General features: G+C 40.8%; 1 pseudogene; it reads right to left on the reverse strand.

Moving 5' to 3' along the window:
• Positions 1-218: 218 nt before the first annotated feature.
• Positions 219-5,868, reverse strand: LOC101322351 (small ribosomal subunit protein uS13-like; annotated as a pseudogene).
• Positions 5,869-19,385: the final 13,517 nt, after the last annotated feature.

The raw sequence follows: 19,385 nt of genomic DNA on the forward strand, positions 1-19,385 counted from the left end.
CTCCCAGCTCTAATAAATGGCATCCCAACGTGCTATGTAAAAGGTGCAACTCATATGGCGGATCCAGTTTATAAAGAAGTAGAATTATACAGAATGGCGGACGTGCCAGTTTGCCAGAGATGGGTAAGTACTGCCCCTAGTTTCACAAAGTGTAAGAAGGGAAATTTTACATAATAAAGACCAGTGGCTTGAGGTTAGATTCGTTTCAGGTGTATAAACTATTTAGATGTATAAACAGGCCTGTAGACCTGTTTCTTCTTGGTCACACCCACGGTGTAGCCACTGCCCCAGTGATTTTGGGGTGCTGGCCTTGGAATAAAGGCACCAGAAGTAGCCCCTGAATCCTTCTTGGGTTTTCCTCCTCTTTATGGAGCTTGTCGTCCAGATCACTGGCCAGAACCTGGATGTGATTCCCACCCTTCACGTCCTTCTGTCTGTTCCAGAACCAGTCTGTGTTCTTGTGTTGGCTTGGATTTTGCGTGATGGTGATCACAAGTTCCACTTCATCCTCAGGGACCTCTCTTTGGGAGTCAATGTTTATTTTCCTCAGCACCAAGTGAGTATATTGTGGCCCCACCCCCTTCCCGGCAGTGATGGCAAAGGCTGTTTTCTGCAGCCTAAGAGTGTTGGTGTTGAGAACTCACAGAGCGAGCTGGAACTTCTCAGGGATCACTAGAGATATGGTGGTGGTATGTAGGCCTCCTCTGGAAGACAGATGTTGTATTTTTAAAGAGTTCGTTTGGAAGCCTCTAGGTCAGGAGCAGACAAGCTGTGATCCATGGGTCAAAGCTGGCCTGTTGCTTATTTTTGTAAATAAAGTTTTATTGCAATGAAGCCAGGCCCATTTGTTTATGACTGCTTTTGTGATATGGCAGCATTTTGGAGAAGTTGCAACAGAGACCATATGGCCTGCAAAAGCCTACTTTTACTAAGTGTAAAATTTACCGTATTTACTATGCTGACCCCTGTTCTAAGGAAGAAGCATTGGGAACTAGGACTTGAGTTTGCTAAGAACAGTTACGTCCAATGAAACAATACACACACACACACACATACACACACACACACACACACACATACACCTATGTATATAGATACATATATATATTATATAGATACATATATTTTATGTATGTATATGTCAGGTTTAATAGATACATAGGTCAGGGAAATGTTATTCACACTGAGCCCATGGTCTTCACTAAAAATTTGACCATCATTTCTAAAGTATTTACTATATGCCAACCAATCACTAGGAATGTGAAGATGAATAATTGTCTGGTAGAGGAGACACGTACAGAAAGGGACAATTTCAAATACAGTAGTACCTGCTATGAGAGGAATATGTCCAGAATGGTGAGAGAGCTCTGAGGGGGAGTTTACCCACCTGAAGAAGATAAGGTGAAAGTTGAGTATGGAAGAATGAGCTGGAATTGGGCCCTTGATGAAGCAGGGTATTCCAAACAGATATCTGCTTCAGCAGTTGTGCAGGGCATGGGGTAGCATGTTTAGTGGGAGAATAAAACTCGGTGTGATATTGTTAGAAAGTGCAAAGTGGCAAATGGCAGGAGATGCAGGATGAGGCCAGGTTCAGAGAAGAAATGTTTTGCCAAGTTGACGAACTTCAACTTTATTATAGCAGCAAACAAAACACGACTGAAGTGTTTTCATTGCTGGAGGAAAACTGTCGGATTTGCAAATTACATGAGCCCCTTTGGCAATGATGTGAGTCAAAGCAGGAATCCCGGAGCCTGGCTTAGGTGTTATTGGTAGAAACAAATCAAGAAGAGGTTAGTGACTGGACTAGGGTAGTGATGGTGTGGGTTGAAAGGAGGAACAGATCTGAGAAATATAGGATGTAAGGCAGGCATAATGTAGTGGCATTTGATTTGGTAAAGGAAGAGTATGATAAATCTATAACTATCTATAAATCTATAACTATCTATAAATTTGGTAAAGGAAGAGTATGATAAATCTATAACTATCTATAAATCTATAACAGATTTGAGAAATATAGGATGTAAGACAGGCATAATGTAGTGGCATTTGATTTGGTAAAGGAAGAGTATGATAAATCAGGACTAACGCATAGATTTCCAGCATGGTGCCTAGATAAATGATGGTAGCTGATATGGGGAATCAGATGGAGAATCAGGTCTGGGCATGTGAGAGATGATGAGTTTGGCTCTGAACACATTGATATGATGAACTTGAAAGTTATCTATTTGGAGATTTGCAGCAAGCAGTTGTATATGTGATCCTAAAACTTAGAGGGAAGATGGGGCCAGCCAGCCATCAGTGTTCACGTAGTGGCTTAAGATATAGTAGAAGAGCAGGTAGATTAGAAAAGCATGGATCCAAGTGGAATCATCAAGAAATCTGTTTCTGAGTGACGAGCAGAGCAGGAGTAACCTATACGAGAGACCAAGAAGGAACTGTTGAAAGTCAGGAAGGGGGCTCATTTTCCATGAATAACTTACGAAAAATGGATAAATATGCTCTGTATAACAGTAAAATCGGGCAAATTGAAACTATGTCTCAATGCACTGATTCATGCCCAATGTCAGCCTAGATAGAGGACCCTAGTACAGAGAAGCGAGACTACTATAGTCAGCATATCAATCAACGTCTTAGACAGAAGACACCTCCTTAAATGTCTAGACTATGGTAAGCCGAGAGGAATAAAAAATATATTCGATAAAAGCATTAGGATGTGAGAAAATCTTGACTGACTAGAGCCACAGGCCCCATCTAATAAAATAAAATTTAAGAAGGATTAAAGGTTCAGTAGCAAAGTACAGGATGGGAAAATGTGACTTACCAATTGATTGTAGAAAGAAAAAACTTACAGGAACTAGTTGATAATTAACTCAGTATGAATCAAGAGCATGAAGTAACTGTCAAGAAGAGGTAAGATGAGTCCGACCAATGGAACTGGAGCATAGCATCTAAAACAGTGGTTCTCAAACTTTAGTACCCATGAGAGTCAGCTGGGGAACCTTTACAAAGCCTTGAGCTCAAGCTACACTACGTACCAATTAAATCAGAATCTCTGGGAGGGGGCGGGGTGTAGGCGGCAGTATTTTTTTTTTAAACTCCCCAGGGGATTCCAAAGGCAAGCCAAATTTGAGAACAAGTGGATAGACTTGAGAACAGAAAATATAATAATGGTTTTTACCTGGGAGCAGGAGACATTAGAATCACCTGGGGATGGTGTTTTTCAAAATACATGTGACAGACCCTCTTCTTCCTAAGGTTCTGATAAGCCTTTGGGGTTGGAGTTCTAATGTACCACCCAGCTCCACCTGGGTTGAGAACATGGGTCTAGACTAACTCTACTCTGTCCTGCTCGGACCACACCTAATGTCCTGAGTTTGTTCTGGCTGCCTCTCTTTAAAAACGCCATAGATTGGGCTTCCCTGGTGGCGCAGTGGTTGTGAGTCCACCTGCCGATACAGGGGACACGCGTTCGTGCCCCGATCTGGGAAGATCCCACATGCCGCGGAGCGGCTGGGCCCGTGAGCCATGGCCGCTGAGCCTGCGCGTTCGGAGCCTGTGCTCCGCAGTGGGAGAGGCCACAACAGTGAGAGGCCCGCGTACCGCAAAAAAAAAAAAAAAAAAAAACAACAAAAACTTATGCACGGAAATTTTTAGATCACTGCCTCCAACAAAAGCAGAATATATATTGTTTTTAAGTTACACACAGAACATTTACCATGGTAGACCATATTCTGGGTAATAAAAATGTCTCAAATTTTGAAGTATTCAGGTCACATAAAGCAGCGGGGACCGGTTTCATGGAAGACAGTTTTTCCATGGACTGGGGAGTGGGGGGAGGGCAGATGGCTCAGGCGGTGACGCGAGCGATGGGCAGCGGCAGGTGAAGCTTCGCTCGCTCGCCCGCAGCTCACCTCCTGCTGTGCGGCCCGGTTCCTAACAGGCCGCGGTCCGGTACAGGCCGTTGGGAACCCCTGACATAAAGTATGCTGTCTGACCACAATGGAATTAAGTTAGAAATCAACAGGAAGATGTGTGAAATATCTGTAGACATTTGCCTGACGTCAATCATCCATCGGTTGAAGAAATCAAAAGGGACAGGAGAAACTATTTTGAACTGATTGAAAATGAAAACACAACACGTCAAAATCTGTGGGATGCCTTTAAAGCAATATGTAAGGGGGAAATTTATAGAACTAAACATCTATGTTAAAAAGAAGAAAGGTCTCGGGCTTCCCTGGTGGCGCAATGGTTGAGAGTCTGCCTGCCGATGTAGGGGACACGGGTTCGTGCCCCGGTCCGGGAAGATCCCACATACCGTGGAGCGGCTGTGCCCGTGAGCCATGGCCGCTGAGCCTGCGCGTCCGGAGCCTGTGCTCCGCAACGGGAAAGGCCACAACAGTGAGAGGCCCGAGTACAGCAAAAAAAAAAAAGAAGAAAGGTCTCAAATCAATGTTAAGGATCTAGAATTGCCAAACCAGTTTTTTTTTTTAAAAAGAACAAAGGTGGAGGATTAATACTACCTGATTACAAGACTTATTCTAAAGCTACATAATCAAAACTGTGATGGGACACCAAAATAATGATCCATTGAAATAAAAAATTGTTAAATTAGGCTTCATCAAAGTAAAAAACTCTTGCTCTTCAAAATACACCATGAAGAAAATGAGAAGCTAATCCACAAGCTGGGAGAAAATCTTTGTAAATCATATTCCTGATAAAGGACTTGTGTCCAGATTATATATGTAGAACTCTCAAAACTCAATAATAAGAAAACAACAACGTAATAAAAAATGGGTGAAAGATTTGAATAGACATTCCATCGAAGAAGATAGGTGATGGCTACTAAGGGCTTGAAAAAATACTCAACATCATTAGTCATTAGGGAAATGCACGTTAAAACCACAGTGAAATACCACCACACACCTATTAAGATGGCTAAACCTAAAAAGACTGATCATATCCAGTGTAGAGAAACTGGAACTCTCATAGACTACAGATGGGAATGCAAAACGTATAACCACTTCAGAAAACAGTTTGGCAGGTCCTTGAAAAGTTAAACTCATACCTCCCACTGATCTAGTCATTTTTCTCTTACTTATCCAAGATAAAAGAAAGCATATGTCCGTCCAAAGATGTGTACATGAATGTTCATACTAGATTTATTTATAATATCCAAAGTATCCATCAGTAGATGAATGGATAAACAAATCATGGTCTATGTAGACAATGAACTACTCTTCAGCAATAAAAAGGAACTACTGATCCACCCATCAAGGTTGGCAAATCTCAAAATAATTATGCTAATTGAAAAACCCGGACAAAAAAGTGTATATACTGTATGATTCCATTTACATGAAATTCTAAAAAGTACAAACTAATCTATAGTGATAAAAAGCAGATAAGTGATTGTTTCAGAATGGAGAGGGGGAGGGGGAGGGATTACAAAGGCACAGGAAAAAATTGGGGGGGATGATGGATATGTTCATTATCTTGAATGTGGTGATGGTTTCACAAGAGTATCAAACTTATCAAATTGTACACTTCAGATATGTGAGTCAACCAAATCACGCCTCAGTAAAATTGTTTTAAAAAAAGAACAAACTCATGTATGCCTCCTTTGATCTCCGCGCCCAGGTTTTATACACACATGCTTTGGGGGCTGATGGGGTTTGTTCTCTGATCAGCATGTGGAAAACCGTGAGCAGTGAGCATCCCTCACGGAAACATCTTCAGGGGCTGAAGACAGCCTCCCACATGCTTGCTCTCTCACTCAGGAGCCAGTACAGCCAAGGCTGCTACATCCTTCCTCACGGCAATGTCAGGGAATACATTCTGGGGCAGAAACCACCTGTCATTCAAGTTTGGCATCATCGAAGCCTCTTACCCTGGACCTGGTGTCAAGTATGTATTTGAAAACTGAAAGGAACTGTGTGGAATCACGGTGTTCTTAACTATGGTTATTGCATCTACTCCTAGGTGTACTTTGGCCCAGAATTTTATAAGAAGCTTGTTAACTCAGGTAACTTTTGCTTTTGGAGCCAAGGTGCACAGTCCCATAGCAGATAAACTATCTACTCCAATTCCTGACTTTCTGCAAGTCCTTGACAATGATACTGGAGTATTTGGTAACTGAGCATGACAATCTAGAATCTTGGTCTACGGTCTGTCCCATCTTCCTATAACTGCAAACTCCTCACTCCCTAGGTTATGAACCTACAGTTAGGTTGCTTGTCTGGATCTTTCGCATCAATCTTTGTAACCCTGCCTCACGGCTCCCACAGGCCCAGCGTGATGGTTTTTGACGCTGTCCACCAGTAACTCCTACCAAAACAAACAAAGCACGACTAAAGGCAGAACAGACTAAAATTACCTTCTCAGTGGTTCTTAACTCTGGTTGCCCATCAGGATCATCTGAAGAGACTTTTTTAAGAGAGAGAGATACCTTAAATGGATGAAATTTTTTTAATGAGGCATGATCTTTGTATCACCTCTATTTTATTTTATTTCATTATTATTATTTTTTGACCATGCCATGCGGGCTTCTGGGATCTTAGTTTCCCAACAAGGGATCGAACCCAGGCCCCCAGCAGTGAAGGCGTGGAGTCCTAACCATTGGACCACCAGGGTATTCCCTTTAATTGACAAATTTGAAGATTCCTCCTACCCCACCCTCTCCTACTTTAAAAAAAATTTTTTTTTATTCAGGTATAATTGATGTACAATACTATATGTTTCAGGTGTACAACATAGTGATTCACAATTTTTAAAAATTATACTCCTTTTAGAGTGTGAGAGCACTTATATGTGGAACCTAAAAAATACAACAAACTAGTGACTATAACAAAAAAAAAACAGACTCACGGATATAGAGAGCAAACTAGTGTTTACCAGAAGGAAGAGGGAAGGGGGGAGGGGCAAGATAGAGGTAGAGGATGAAGAGGTACAAACTATTAGGTATAAAATAAATAAGTTACAAGGATATATTGTACAGCATAGGAAATATAGTCACCTGGAGAGATTGTAAAAGCATGATGGTTCCCACCTCAAACCAATTAAATCAGAATCCCTAGGGGGTGACCACTCCACATGAGGTTTTTCTTTTTTTAAGCTCCACAGGAATTCTAATATGCAGCTAGTTGAGAACCGCTGCTGTGTTGATGGCATCATCTTTTTGTATGGAAAATCAGCACTTAACATTTCTGAAAAAAGCCTAACTGACTGCCTTTGTTCTAGCTTCTACATCTACATTTTCCTAAAAGGCCAAGTTCTCTCATTGGTTATGTACAGGTCACGGTAGTTGTGGGAAGAGTTATCCTGTAATTAGGAATAAAATGAAACTTAATTTCTGTAGAAAATTATGTTGCACTGTATAGTAAATTACACTTTTCATGGGGAAATTATGGAAAAAGAATTTGGCATTGGCCAGAATAATGTGATGTTTAATTTTTTAATTATGTAATTAAAAGATAATTAGCTAAATAGGTAATAATTTGGCTAATTGCAGTGATTAAATGATTGCTTCCATAATGTAAATTACTTTCCACCATAGTCAGTGATTTAAAATATTTTCTAAACATCTAGCGGTATTTTAAATGGCTTGTATTTGGTTGATGGTCTCCCTGTGACCAATTCGTCAGCTGCACCAAAGGAAGCGATCAGAAGACCAGTCATCCAGGGCTGCAAGGGTCTGTCAGGATCTCTGGGTCCTAGCTAAGTATAACTCCATTGGAAGCCGGGAAAGGAGACTCTGCAGGTACTTGGGCTCATGGCTGGTATGCAGGTACCGGGCTCATGGCTGGTATGCAGGTACCTGGCTCATGCCAGGTATTGTCTTTATGTCTTGAAAAACTCTGAGTCTCAGTTTCTTCCCCTGTGAGGAGGGAATAGTAAAATCTGCCTTGCAGGATTGTTGCCTCTATATGCCTAGTAATAGCTCTTAGCATAATACCTGGCGTATAGTTAATACTCACAGAATGAGAGTAATTATAATTATTATTTTTTGGAGTCAGTTCATAATTTTTCTTTGATTGTTCATTTTTATTGGGGTACGGCTGCTTTACAATGTTGTGTTAGCCTCCACTGCACAACGAGATGAATCAGCCATACACGTACGGGTATCCCCTCCCTTTTGGACCTCCCTCCCATTTAGGTTACCACAGTGCGTTAGGTAGAGCTCCCTGTGAATTATTATTTTTTAAATTATAGTCTTTGCACCAGATCTTTCTTATACTGCTCCTGGCCCTTTATTTGGCCATCAAGAGGACCTACGGAGATGTAGGGGCGCTGCAGAGTTGGCTGGGTCACTGGATTCTTGGGTGACAGTTCCTGGTGCTGCATGACAGGTCGGGGTGAGGCTATGTTTATGGGTCTGGGTGCCTCCTCCATTGAGGAGGGCTTGGGGATTGAGGTCATCCTTGTCATCAGCATTGAGGGAGATCCAACAGTCCATAAAGCTAGCCTCGGGAAGCCAGACCTGGAAAGTGAAACCAGCAGACGTCACAGTGGAAATGAAGGCTATTTAACAAGACTTCCTATGGAGATTTGAAGTCTATTTTCTGCTGTCTGTTAGGAAAAGAAGTCTTTCTTTTTTTGTATTTTGCAAGGTTTTCACTTCTTGACTTTCCCTTTCTCTGACATTCTACACACACATTGAAATTCAGCCAACATCCTGCATCCGAGTGGAGAAGAATGAGGTAATTTATTAAATCACAGATTTACATCTGGAAAGGCTCATCTAGATTTGGGCTTTTTAAGATGACTTCTCAGTCTCCTGAGTGAAGTAACTCAGGTGAAATCAAATGGATGAGGCTCCACCTCCACCCTCTGTTTCCCCACTTCAAATTAAAGGATACTGCTTTTATCTGTTTTATATGTTGGGGTTTTTGAATAAAATTCTACTTGCAAATAAGGATTCTAGTACTAAAAAAGTGGAAAACCAGAGAATTAGTAACACTTCCATTTTATACATGGAATTTAGAGTGGTAAACTTGTTTGAAGTTACACATTTAAAAAAATAATAGAACTAGGACTAGTAATTAGTTCTGATTTTCAGTCCATGGACATGGTCCCCTATATTATGTTGCCCCATAAAAGGTAGGGAAAGGCAGGTAGGAAAACATAACACACTTTCCAGGACATGGCTGTGAACACATTGCAAGAGAAATCTTCCAGCAAAGTAAAGGGAAACATCTTAATAGTGGAGTCATCATCTTGAAGGAAAACCATATAAAAAAGGGACACAGAAGGGCATGTTTTAGCTTCATTTCTCTCTTCCATTGGAAGCTTTCTATTTTATTGCCAGTTAAGTGACTTGACCTGGGAGAAGGCACGTTAGAAACCATACAAAGTATGTCATAACTAGAAATGGGGGAAGGACCCTATAAAACATTAGTTTCCTAACAGATCCTCTGGATTATGTTACAGAGAAACTAAGGTGGGTATATTTCTCACTATTGAGACTTAGGACTCATTTATTTATTTATTTATGAATATTTTAAAAAATTTTTATTGGAGTACACTTGATTTACAATGTTGTATTACTTTCTGCTGTACGGAAAAGTGAATCCGTTATACATATACATATATCCACTCTTTTTTAGATTCTTTCCCCATATAGGTCATTACAGAGTATTGAGTAGAGTTCCCTGTGCTCTACTGTAGGTCCTTATTAGTTATCTATTTTATATATAGTAGTGTGTACATGTCAATCCCAATCTCCCAATTTATCCCTCCCCGCCCTTCCCCTCTGGTAACTGTAAGATTGTTTTCTACATCTGTAACTCTATTTCTGTTTTGTAAATTAGTTCATTTGTAACATTTTTTTAGATTCTATACGTAAGTGATGTCATACAATATTTGTCCTTCTCTGTCTGATTTACTTCACTCAGTATGACAATCTCTAGGCCCATCCATGTTGCTGCAAATGACATTATTTCATTTTTTTATGGCTGAGTAATAGTCCATTTTATATATATATATATATATATATACACATATATATATATATATATATATATATATATAATATGTGTGTGTGTGTATATATGTATGGACATTTAGGTTGCTTCCATGTCTTGGCTATTGTAAACAGTGCTGCGATGAACACTGGGGTGCATGTATCCTTTTGGACCATGTTTTCCTCTGGATATATGCCCAGGAGTGGGATTGCAGAGTCATATGGTAGCTCTATTTTTAAAGGAACCTCCATATTGTTCTCCATAGTTCCTGTACCAGTTTACATTCCCACCAACAGTGTAGGAAGGTTCCCTTTTCTCCACACCCTCTCTAGCATTTATTGTTTGTAGATTTTTTAATGATGGCCATTCTGACTAGTGTGAGGTGATAGCTCATTTTAGTTTTGATGTGCGTTTCTCTAATAATTAGTGATGTTGAGCATCTTTTCATGTGCTTCCTGGCCATCTGAATGTCTTCTTTGGAGAAATGTCTATTTAGATCTACCACCCGTTTTTTCATTGGGTTGTTTGGTTTTTTGTTATTGAGCTGCACGAGCTGTTTGTATATTTTGGAGATTAATCCCTTGTCGGTCACATTGTTTGCAAATATTTTCTCCCATTCTGTGTGTTGTCTTTTCGTTTTGTTTATGGTTTCCTTTGCTGTGCAAAAGCTTTTGAATTTAATTAGGCCCCATTTGTTTATTTTTGTTTTTATTTTCATTGCTCTAGGTGGGTCAGAAAAGATCTTGCTGTGATTTATGTCATAGAGTGTTCTGCCTATGTTTTCCTCTAAGAGTTTTATAGTATCCGGCCTTACATTTAGGTTGTTAATCCACTTTGAGTTTATTTTTGTGTATGGTGTTAGGGAGTGTTCTAATTTCATTCTTTTACATGTATGTAGCTGTCCAGTTTTCCCAGCACCACTTATTGAATAGACTGTCTTTTCTCCACTGTATATCCCTGCCTTCTTTGTCATAGATTAGGTGACCATAGGTGTGTGGGTAGGACTCCTTATTTATGACAGGGCCCCTGTGTGGTACTCAGCTGTAGCATTAGTGGTAATCAGTATCTGCCAAAGGGATGCACCTTTCTCAGAGGTATTTAATGGAAACCTGTGGTTCCCATCAACAACACTCCATGTGCTCCTTTTTCCTTTACTTGGTTATGACCCTGGACTTTAGTTCTATTCTACCCTGGTAGTCTCACTTCAAGGTGTGACATGATTCCTTTCTAAGAATCTTGACTTCTGGCTCATCTATTAGTCTGGGCAAGGCCTCTCTTATTTCAGCACCTCCGCTATAATCTCAAGCACTCCCACAAAACCACCCCCAGTTAACATACAACTAAGTCAAACAGAGTGCTTGCCTTGCCCCACTCCCAGTTCCAAGCAGACTTCTGTAAATTCCTCCTATTTGCAAATTCTAGTGCTGCCGAGGAGAAGAAATCCTCAACACTTACAGGGTAAGTGAAAGCAGTGTGTTCAATGAAAAGAACAAAGGTGAAACATCTGCACAAGTGGAAAGAAAAGTAGTCAATTGGGGCAAAGAAATAAGGCTCAACCAGTGGTGAGTTTGGAGTGACCAGGACTGGTAAAATGGTCCCAATCCCTGGTTCACTGTGGTTTTGCAGGTAGAGCCACAGAATCCCTTCCAGGGCAGGACTGCAGGTGAAGCCAGTACAGATACTAATGCTTCTCTTTAGTGCTAAATTGCATTTGAGAAGCTTGCAGATCCCTATTGCTAAACCTCCCTGTAGATCCTTCTCCCTTAATTCAGTGCCACTTAACATGATTCTAATTGGCAATGTGAGGCCTTTTTTTTAAAGGAATAAAGACAAAAGGCAGTCATGTTGCTAGCAAGAAGTACTAAATATAATGTACTTTGGGTTGTTTTAACATTACAACTTAACTAAATTGACCTTGGTTATTAGACCAGTTGAATAGAGATGTATTACTCTAATTTAACAAAGGAATGAAAGAATCATTAAAACATAAAATTTATGCACGCACGGGCTAACTACTTCTCTGTAGTTAAATGTAATTGCAGTTTCCAGCAGAAGAATTTGTGGAGAATGAAAATGAGAAGAAATAAAGGCTTTGGAAAGTAGCACCAAATGGATAGAAAATGTGAAATTAATTATCTCAGTGCCAAAAAAAATCTGTTTCTTATAAAGAACTGGAGATCTGTTGAACTTCAGAGTTATTTACTTTTTTTTTTCAGAAATATTCTCACTGTCAGTGGAAGAACAATGTAAAGAAGAATCTTGTCACATGAGCCTTGTAGTATAGAGCTGGGAAAGTGTCCAAAGAGCTCATCCGGTCCAGTCCTCTGTGTCCAATCAGATGGCTACTCCAATTGCTTGAAATCAGTGGTTACCATCTACTTTTGCTAGGTCTTTCTTTTATGTAAAAGCAGACAACGAAACAAAAAAGGAAGATCTGTTTTTCATCTTGATTCTTAAAATTTCTTCGAAGAAAAGTTTATCCCAAATGTTACATATTTCAGACTCGGCTTTAAGTCTGTTTTTTTTTTTTTTTCCTTATTTCATGTAATAACAATACTAAGAAAAGGATCGAGTAATCAGCAATGCACTAACATTTTCCCAACAGGTATTAATTTAGCTTTACATGTATGAAAAAAGAATGGCTGATTTAAAGGGGGATTAGTTAGAATTAAAAGCACTGAAAAAGGAAAATTGTGAAAGATAATCTTAGCGGTGCTCATTCAGCTACCATCCGGTGGAAAGGCAGCGTTAGTTCACCAGACCTAAAGTATTCAGTTCACATTGAGCATCGCGTATCTATTTTGAGATCAATGTATCAGGATGACTTAGGCTGCAGACACTAAACTTGAAGTTCAATTGGTTCCTGATTCAACACTTATCAGAAAACTTCTATTATCATTTGGATTTTCATGAAGCTCTGCCTACAAAGAGAAAGTAACTTTGCCTTGGACAGACCATAAAACGCTTATAATCGGGGTCCTATCTAAAACCTTACTCTGGGAGAGAGCAGCCCCTAGAAATTCTTTCGGTTTGAGGTTGGCCGTGGCTTGTACGTAGGAAAAAAGGTGAAGTCAATTCCACTCTCTACCTGCAAGCGGTGGTCCTAAAGAGCCACACCTGGGCCAGGCATGCGCAAACAGGTTTCAGGAAGCCAGATACCGAGCTCGACCCTGGCCGTTCAGTCTCTTTCGGAGGCCGTGCCGCTGAGATGCCCCTGGAGTGGGTGCGTCACCGGAGTTGTTGGTGAATCCTACGGATGAGGAGCCGTGTTTTCAGCAACCTTGGAAGCTTTTCAGTCTTAGAAGCCCCCCTCCCAGTGACTGAGATTCTCCACCCCTGAAGCCACCAGATTGCATCTGCAAAGGTAAGGATCCCCGTTAATTCCTGATGTGTGTTGTATATCTGCAAGAGACCTAGATTCTATGCCTTTTTTTCAGATTTCAGATTTTACACTTTTGTGTCTATTAATGGTAGGGGAGGGGATGTTCTCTGGAGGAATGTTTGCCGTTAATGAAGGTGGACTGGCTGGCAATTTCTAAATGGATGTGATTCAATTCCCTGACAAATAGGTGATGCTTTATCTCTACACCTATAGTTCTCCTACTAAGATGTGTGCTTTCTGTTTGGACATATGGCCACAGTTTGAAGATTTTTCTAGCTTTTACTTATTTTTATTTATATCCTGGCAGAGTTAATTATCTCCAGGGAATATTTGTGGTGTGCTCGATGGAGAGCTAGAGAATGGCTCTGGAGATAGATGTATTTAATTAAACTAAAAATTCTCCAACACATGTCTATGGAACCTGGTAGTGCAGAATGCTTGTTCCTGAAACAAATCTGGGACACATTTCAATCTCTATCCATCAGAGCCTATATAGTTATTTCTTTTCTGTGTACTGTACTGGGGTCGATACGGGCGGAGAGGTAGAGGGAAAGCCAAGACAGGAAAAAAAAGACTACACACACACACAAATCAGAATGATATATTCATACGCCCGCAATATGTAAAACTAAAGATGTGTCAGAAATGGCTGATAAATTAACTTTTTCGAATGCCTCTTCAGCATCCAACAACTATGCGTTCTTACTTTTTAAAAGTTCGTTGATGCAAAGAATTATAATGATAGATATCTTGGTCTCTCACTTGCAATCAGGAATAAATTCTATGTGTTCATATTGTACACTTTGAACGCCTTTGGGTCTAATGGATGCGGTGGTGTGCTTCTCTGATGCCGCCATCGGCAGGTGGTACTTATTCCCCCACTTGTACTGCGTGTTGTGGAGGCTGATGGCTTACAGCTGAGTTTCTCAGAGAGCAGCCCGCCTCCCATGAATGGTTCACCTCTCTGTTGTAACTGAATTGCAGCTCAGTCTCTCTCCCTGCCCCAATCCCTGCCTCTCACGTTCTTAAAGATGTTGTTCCTGAGTGTTCTCCCCCCAAAACCTTTGGCATGCATATTTCCACCTCAGAGTCTACCCAGGGAACCTGACCTACGGCAGAAGCAAGTTGCATTTTATTTGCTAATATGTTCGTTAAAAATGTTTGTATCTGCAATTTTAAGTAAGATGAGTCCGGCATTAAAAAATATATATAGTATCAGGCTTCAGAATTAAAATTAATCTGGCTTCATAAAAAGTATTAGAATTTTTTTTCCTTTTTTCCCTGGCCTGGAAATGTTTAAACAACATTGGAGTCATCTGGTATTTAAAGATTAAACCCATCTGGTCTTTGTGCCTTTTTTCATGATAGATTCTTAATCACCAGCCCAACATCTTCTACAGTGATTGGCAATTAAAGTAATTTATATTTTGTTAGGAAATCATTCACTTCCTCCGCGTTTTCAAATTTGTAGCCCTAGGATTGCGAGCAGTCATGTCTTACAATTCTTTTAATCACTCCTGTATCTGTGGTTTGCCTCGTCTTTAATCCTGTGCATTTTTCCCAAATTCCGCTTATGTGTGTGCTTTGCCACGTGCACGCTCTGCTCTAATCAAATCCACAGAGTGTTAATCTGCTTTGTTGATCGTAAATATTTTTAACTTTTGGATTTATTTATCCTTTCTGCTTTATTGGGGTTTTTGTTTTTGCTTTCTAGCTTATTAATTTTAGCTTTTCTTTAACTGAATCCTTCTTAGTTTCTTTGCCTCCTGGTCCGTTCTTTTTGGCCTCTTTAATGATCATCCTCTTCAGTTCATGTGCTGACTTGTTTCATAGGGAAATTGCGGCTTGCTTTCGCTCCAGAAAAATCTGTGTGTGCAGATGAGTGTGTGCTTCCTTTGACTCTTTTGAATGTCTTTCCGTCGTCTTTCTCTCACAGCTGTTCTGTTTCACAAGGAATAATGTGTATTTGTCCTGACTGATCTTCCTCTTTCTGGCTACCAGGTCCTCAGCTGGGTTTTTACGTCACTGGCTTTTTCCGGGCTGGTTGATCAGACAGCCCGCGTTGTGGCAGCGTGGTGGATGATGGGTGGCGGCCATCCTGCGTAGGCTGGCGATGCAGCGGCCAGCGGGTTGCCAGTCTCCAGGTTGGCTCCCAGTCTTTCCTCACCTGCACCCTCGGGAGTGGGAGAACATAACACACCCATTCAGCACTTGCTTGGCTTACTTAGGGGACAGGATCTGACACCTTAATGTGGGGCATATTTGGGGAATTGAGAGCTTTCCAAAATTTCTGCTCTGATTCTAGTCCAGGGCAGTCTGATGCAGGTCTGACGCTGTCGCCCAGACCCAGGGAGCGCCTCACGAAGGGTCTCTCACCTGGATGCCCTCAGGGCCCAAAGCCATGCTAACATCCAGCTCTGCATTGGTCTAAGCCCATGGTCAAAATAGGCATCTAGGCTGGATTTGGGAGTAGAGAAGTGGCAGCAGTAATCATTTCCTAGAATCTTCTCTTAGTATAAAAGACATATATTATAGCAGGGTAAACAGAAATGTTTCTCTGCTAATCCCTCCTTTTTTTTACCCAGTAGCTTAGTGATTTTATCCACTTTTGTATGAACCCCTCTGTGACAAATGCAAATGACATTCTATTTTCTGGAACTATCAGTGGCCCCAGAGAAAACCAATCTGATAGCCCACCATTTCCAATCATAATGGTTTAATTTAACTACTTGAAATGAAATTCCTCATTTTTGGTAGTTGGCCTACAGCACTTAATTGGTTTATATAAAATAACTTGAGGGGCTTACCTGGTGGCACAGTGGTTGAGAGTCCGCCTGCCGATGCAGGGGACACAGGTTCGTGCCCCAGTCCGGGAAGATCCCACATGCCGCAGAGCGGCTGGGCCCGTGAGCCATGGCCGCTGGGCCTGTGCGTCTGGAACCTGTGCTCCGCAATGGGAGGGGCCACAACAGTGAGAGGCCCGCGTACCGAAAAAAAAAAAAAAAAAAAAGGTGAGTAGTAAAATAACTTGAAATCGATGATCATTATGTTTAATTACCTAGGGTAATAGTTTACACACGGTTCATTTTGGAAATTTCTCCAAGAAGTTAAATTGCTCAAAAAAAGACATGACATACATCTTAGCTATAGATGTAGATATATCTGGTAACCCTAATATATACATTGGGATTGCCAGAGTTAGCCCAAAGCAGCAAAAACAACCAAGACATTCAGTTAAAATTGAATTTCAGATAAACAATAAATTAAAATTTTCGTATCGGTATGTCCCAGGCAGTAAACATACTTATACCGAAATTTTATTCATCGTTTATCTAAAATTTAAATTGCAGTAGAAGTCCTATATTTTATCTGTTAACCCCAAAGTATTATACATATATATGTAAATAGAGATTGTATGTGAGAGAGAGATGAAGACTGCTAATTGGTTATTCTTGCCTTGAAAATTTTCAAGGCTAAAATCACTGGGGCCTTGCTTTTTGACAGAAACTCTACACTATGGGTAAACCACATGAAGGTGTGAAACTCTCTTGCTCACTGATGTAACTTTATAATTTATCATAATGCTTGACACAAGCTGTTTTCAGTGAATGTTTTCTCCAGCTTTTTCTGAATCCTAGAGCCCAGATGGTAACTCAAATATAAGCAATAATATACATATTCTACTAAAATGTGACAATTTAAACTTAACCAAAGCACCTATCCATCATTTTTATCTGTTTGTTTATTGATATTTCATCATGAGGATAATTTTTTTTTTTTTGCGGTACGCGGGCCTCTCACTGCTGTGGCCTCTCCCATTGCGGAGCACAGGCTCCAGACGCGCAGGCTCAGCGGCCATGGCTCACCGGCCTAGCTGCTCCGCGGCATGTGGGATCCTCCCGGACCGGGGCACGAACCCGCGTCCCCTGCATCGGAAGGCGGACTCTCAACCACTGCGCCACCAGGGAAGCCTCATCATGAGAAGAATTTGCTAAGAGTTTCAAAACTACTATTCTATAAGATAGAACTTGCTCGTCCATTTGTTTTTTGGTGTAGACCATTATGTTCTGAGGAAACTCTGTTGGAGATTGGATGTGTCCTGGTTAGGCTTCTTACCTTGCATAAGGTCATATATACAATCTGCATTCTAGATGCTTGCATTTAACTCTCAGCTGTTTAATGCTTATCACACGCATTGTTGTAAGAAATAGTATTTGTTGAGGAATTGTCTAGGGATAAGGAGTCTCCTCATTATTTTAGGTGTTAGAAATTCTCTTTAGAACAAGTAGGCTTATCATTCTCCTTGAATCTCATCTTTTTTAACTCCTGAATTTCACCTCTCCTGAATTATACTTTGGTATCATGTTATAGGCCAGCAATGAAAAAAAGTGAGGAAAATTGATATTTTAGATTTGTTTCATTAAAAATTGATTTTTATTTCTGGTATATACAGAGGGGCTATCAATTCATTTATTGAAAACTTATTGTAAGCCGTACTATCATAGAGGCAGTCCAGTTCTGTGAGTTTTGACAAATACAGTATGTGATATCCCCACAATGATCAAGATATGGAACGGTTCCACCACTCCAAAAAGTTTCGTCTTATTGTCCCTGTGTAGTCAGCCTGTTTTCAGCAAGTGACAGAACCTCAGTTCTTGTCTTTTTTGAAAAAAGAATTGCACAAAGAAACCAAGACTAAGACAGGCACAGCGTTTATTAGAAGCATAGTACAGGTGGGAGAGCACATGGGCAACCTTGCAGAGTGAGTTGGGCACAACAGGGGCAGCTTAGGTTGTTACTATGGGGTTAACCTTACATAGTTTAGATGAGGGTGACTCCCCTTTCCCTCCCCTATGATCATGTCACCTGCAATTCCTTATTTGGGCTTCCACCAGGCACCATTTTGAATCTTTTCCGTGAGCACCTAAGCAAAACCCACAGGGGGTGGGGAGAATCAAAACCACAATACAAATGATATTATAATGATATTACAATGCGGCCAAGGTTACTAGAGGACAAGTTGAGACCCGTTCTGTGCATGTGTCAGAGGACAAGTTGAGACCCCTTCTGCGCATGTGTGGGAAACCCTCTGGACCACAAAAACGAGGGGACTGTGGTGGGTTGCTTCATCTTTCACCCAATTAGGGCTCATCATCCTGATAGTCGTTTATTTCAAAGGGTCAGCATGAAACCCGTTGCAGCGAGTCAACCCAAAGCCTGTCTTATCTCCTACCTCAAAGCGCATGCTCCACGGTTTTCATGGTCAGAGTTTCCTGCTTCCATGCTACAAAGTTTCTGCTTTACGTGCCATTCCTCTGTGCGTCATGGCCTCATTAAGTGCAAAACAAAGGAGGTGGCTTTGCCCTCTCCCTAATGCCTATGCATGAGGACGCTATCCTTGGGCATGGCCCTGTCTTTTCTGCCTGAAGCCCCTCCCCAAGACTCCACCCCAGGCAGCCACTGACCTGATTTCTATCACTATGAACGAGTTTGCATTTTCTAGGGTTTTATATAAATGGGTTCATAATATGTGCTCTTTGGGTCTGGCTGCCTTGACTCAGCATAATTATTTTGAAATTCATCAAAGTGGTTGCCTGTATCAACAGCTCATTCTTTTTTTATTGCTGAGCAGTTTTCCATTGTATGGATATACTACGACTTGTTTACTCCTCTGTGGAAGGACATTTGAGTTGTTTGCAGTTTGGGGTTATTATAAATAAAGCTGCTATGAACACTGATGTATAAGACTTCCTATGGATATATGCTTTTACTTCTTTCGGAAAAGAAGAGCGGAAAGGCTGGATCATATGGGAGGTGTATGCTTAACTTTTAAAGAAATTGATCAGCTGTTGCCAAAGTGGCTGTACCATTTGACATGCCTTCATAAAATGTGTTTACTCCACACGGTCACTAAGACTTAGCATGGCCAGTCTTTCAAATTCTCACCATTCTCATCAGTTTATGATGATATCACATCATGTTTTTAATTTCCATGTCCCTAATATCTAATGGTGTTGAGTAATTTTTCACTTGCTAGTTTACCATCT

Source organism: Tursiops truncatus, chromosome 12 (genome assembly GCF_011762595.2).
Source record: "Tursiops truncatus isolate mTurTru1 chromosome 12, mTurTru1.mat.Y, whole genome shotgun sequence".
Classification (NCBI taxonomy): domain Eukaryota; kingdom Metazoa; phylum Chordata; class Mammalia; order Artiodactyla; family Delphinidae; genus Tursiops; species Tursiops truncatus.